The 4387-nt window shown below is 37.2% G+C and overlaps 1 pseudogene; it reads left to right on the top strand.

The window, feature by feature from the left end:
* Positions 1-2134, top strand: part of LOC108578950 — a 2240-nt pseudogene extending 106 nt beyond the window's left edge.
* The last annotated feature ends 2253 nt before the right edge of the window (positions 2135-4387 follow it).

The raw sequence follows: 4387 nt of genomic DNA, 5'->3' as shown, positions 1-4387 counted from the left end.
AGCTTTGATCCTCTTTTTAAAATATTTATATGTTCAAGATATCGAGTCTTTCCGAAATTGAAACGTAATGTTACTTACCGTACTTCCAATCTGAGAAATCCTACTTATGCCGCTACTCTAAGCACTAGTTAGACAGCAAATATTGTATTTTTATGCACCATTCCATTATTCATCGTTACTTAACGATTATAATTTCATTTTTTACCTTGTAACAAATTATTTTTGGAGCAATAAAAAGCACTTTAAATGCTTAATTTAACCCGTTAACTGAATTGTCCAACGAAAATTGAATCTCTCTAATGCATAATTAAAAATGAGTAGGTAAACATTACATATTTGAGTTCTTGCAAATGTGAATATGAAATATCTTATGTTCAATACAGACGTAAGAGGGCAATTAAAATCGTGGATCCCTCAGTATAAAAGCTGTTGTATTGCATGTATTAATTATTCCAATGACCAGTTAACTCGTTTTCTGCAGTTAACAGATATAAAGTAATCATCTCGAAATTTAAAGAAATTGAAAGTTTTCTTAACAAGCAAACAATCAAATAACCAGATAACTCTTGTTCTCTAGTTTCAAGTTTCGGTTCATTCAAAGCATTATTGATCCTTTGAAACCATTTAAGTTACGTATACAAATTTTCTCATGCCACCATAGTTAGAGAAGGTAATTAAGTAGGTGGCCTGTTTACCAAAAAATATCTGGGACGTGTAATAAAGTATTATATTAGGTTGTCCGGAAAGTTCGTTTCGTAATTTAAGAAAAAATTCAAACTGACGTATCTCTGTTTCTAATTGAGATAGCGACAAAAACCGAAAGGTATTTTACTCGTTATTCGAAGATGAGTCCGATGTACCCCTAAAATTACTCCTAAAGCGAACTGTATTTTCTGCGGTGGAGCGTTGCCGCGAAAAATTCAACATCGCTCCAATGCAGAGAACATAGTTCGACTCCTGTTCATCTTACAAAGAATTTGAGCAGTGCGTTGGATTCACCTTTAACTGTCGAGGAAAGTACCGTTTAACTTTTGTTACTACGTCAATTAGAAACAGGGATACAATGGTTTAAATTACGAAAGGAACTTTCCGGACAACCTAATACATCGAAAATATGCCGTAATAATGGAATCCTTATTATTTAGACATTAAGATTATAATTTCAATTACCGTAAACTGCAAGCACCTTTTATGTATCAGCAGTATTAATTGAAATTAATTTGTAAGGGGATAATATATGATGCATAATATAATAATATGATAAACATATATGAAATGTACTTTTGCACGTCTTCCTAAAAAAAAAAAAAAATGTAATACATATGAAGCATGCAAAATATAGTTAAAATCCTCTAAAGACAAAATAAATTTCTATCCAGATCTCACTTAATATAGGATACCAATTTTCTCTAAAAAGTATCGTACTAGTATCTTATCGTACTATTCAACATCCAAGCAAAGCAAATTATACATATGAAGTATGCAAAATATGGTTAAAATCCTCTAAAGACAAAATAAATTTCTATCCAGATCTCACTTAATACAGGATACCAATTTTCTCTAAAAAGTATCGTACTAGTATCTTATCGTACTATTCAACATCCAAGCAAAGCAAATCCATCAACCAGCGTTTTTCTTCAACCAGAGTGTCATCGGCTTCCGGAACGCGCCATCAGGCATCCAACGAAGACTATGCGGCGGTCTGACAGCGGTGAAGGTTCGCGTGCCCCAAGTCGCCGGGAATTTCGCCATTTGGGGCGGCCTTTTCTCCGCAATCGAGTGTACCTTGATACGCTGCCGGTTGAAGGAAGACCCTTGGAACTCCATATTGAGCGGCGCCCTCACAGGAGGCGTTTTGGCCGCCAGAACCGGAATTCCATCGATGATAGGTAGCGCCACCGTCGGCGGCGTGTTCTTGGCTCTGATCGAGGGATTCGGGATAATGGCGACGCGACTTCACGCAGACTCGTTTGCTCAGCACGTGCACATGTACGAAATGGAGAACCTACCAGAGTTCCGCGGACTTCCGGCGAAGACCAGGCTGGGTTTCAGTGGCGCGCCATTAGAAACGGAAGTGTCAAGACCGGTGAATGGAAACGGCGTGGAGGTTGATAGGATTAGCAAAGGCAGATGAGCGGATACCTTTTGCTTCTTTTTCTTAACTTTTAAGCGTATTTTTGGGGTCCACCGGTGTAGCTTGGTGGTTCTACTCTATTGTGCAAACGTGTGTAACCTTGTTTGTGCATTTGTGTCTTGTGAAAGAAATTTCAAGTAGTCATTTTTCATTTTGGATCATTGACTTTTCGACGGTTATACATTTTTCGTGATTTTAGAGAACGCTGTTTAGTAGCAGAGGGTAATTTTATTTTAGTTTTGATAAGAGAAATTTTGTTTTATCGAGAGGGTGATTTAATTGCACGGGGACATTTTTGAAATCGATTTCTGTATACTGAAATTGAACTGTACACGTACGAGTTTGAAGGTTTGTGATATAGAGATTTATTTATACTGTTTGGTGTTACGCTTCTTGTTTTTGATAAAATATTGAAAGAATGAAACTTTTCCCTATTACAAATTGCTCGCATACCTATTATTACTTTTAGCAGATAGTATCTTAGAAAGTCCACTATTCGAATAAAATTTCTCGACTTCGTTAGAACATAAATAAGCAACGAATTATATATTTAACGTTATTCGATTTTTTGAAAATAACTTCTACTTTGGTACATCTAGATAAATTGCAACCAATATCATATTTATACAATGTCTATAAAGAACTGTAACGGTATATTTCACATTGAATAAAACAAACAAATTACAGCAGTTTATATCAAACACGTATTATTAATCGACATAGTGGGAGTTCCCTTAACGCCGGACGCGTATTACCGCCATAACTTTTTAACGAATCTCTACAAGACTTATGTTTGTATAACATTTTTTTTTTATTTCGACCCATAGAATATACTGACAACGTTTGGCCATTGAAACCTGGGACATTCTGTCTATGCACATCCATCCATTCAATACGTACAATTGATTAATTTACTCTCACACGTTACAAATAAAATATCGCTGTCGACTGAAAGTCAGGCAATACTAAAATACACCAAGCTATCGCAAAACAGTTGATTTTTAATCATACGTAATTTTTATTTCTATGCCAACGTTTCGTCAGTATCGACCTAAGCCATTTTTGTCTGAAGCGTGCCGTATTGAGAAAGGTCTAAGAGATATCCAACCGCTATGCGTATAATCAAAATAATACTTGATCGAATAGAAGTTACCCAGCCAGCCAGTGAATGTCAAAAACATGTTCGATATTTTCACGCAACACTTGTTTCACGTAGTTTGGCCCTTCTGCTTGCGAAGGGGTAAGTCGACGCTCAGCGGGGAACAAATAGTACGTGAGCATCCTAAGTGAATAATAAACATCTCAGTGGGGTTAGATACTCGGGGTTCCGCGTTTAAGGTGGCCATATTGGTCCCCTTGCCTCCGGCTTCGGTTCTTATTTATCCGACTAGCGTGCGTTGCGGCGACCCCTCCTCGTACAAATCATTATTCGGCTATTATACGATGATTACCCAATGGTACGTGGGTGTAACACGAGAAATAAGTGTGCAGTTTCATGCCGCCACTGGGATCCGGTGACAGACCGAATAAACCCGTCGAGTGTTACCGCGTATTTAACGCCACGTCGAAACACATGTTCGTACATCTGTACACGCATTCTACACGGTATTCTTCTTATCACTGTCCCCTTCGCCAGTTTTCGTAAATAATTGCAGGTTTCTCGCGGACAGTGGAGTTTCGGGGACGGCAGAACCGTTCACGTGACATTTTTCTGTGTATTAGGTTGTCGAAACTATCGACGTGTGTAGTTTTGGTAAAAATATGATATCAATCGATGAGCGATCTACTTATGCCGTACGAGGTTATTTATGCCTTTGTAATAGAAATAACGTTTCGTTCGGACTGAAAAGTGATCAGTCGAATTTGATCTTGGTCTATGGTTAACTTTCGTGTACAATCTACCAATAAACTTAGGCTAGTTTCGAGTTTTAAATTGACGATATGGTCTATGTGGTAATATAAAATATTTAAGAACGAAATTTTCAAATCGGCCGTTCCATATGCAACAACCTAATGTTAACGCTAGAACGACCGACTGGGTCAAAATTGACCCATTAGCGACTTTCCAAAGTCAATTTTTATGTAATTAAAACGTGATTGAAAAATTAGATTCAAATTGATACAAATGGAAGTAGGACACATGCAGAAAATAGAGTTGGAAAGTTACAAACGATAATACTTACCAGTATCGAACATTAATTTTTCTGGAAAGTCGCTAATGGGTCAATTTTGACGCAGTCAGTCGTTCTAGTG

The sequence above is a fragment of the Habropoda laboriosa genome, unplaced genomic scaffold (assembly GCF_001263275.1).
Source record: "Habropoda laboriosa isolate 0110345459 unplaced genomic scaffold, ASM126327v1 scaffold30, whole genome shotgun sequence".
In the NCBI taxonomy this organism is placed as follows: Eukaryota; Metazoa; Arthropoda; class Insecta; order Hymenoptera; family Apidae; genus Habropoda; species Habropoda laboriosa.
This window is presented reverse-complemented; position numbering and strand designations above follow the sequence as displayed.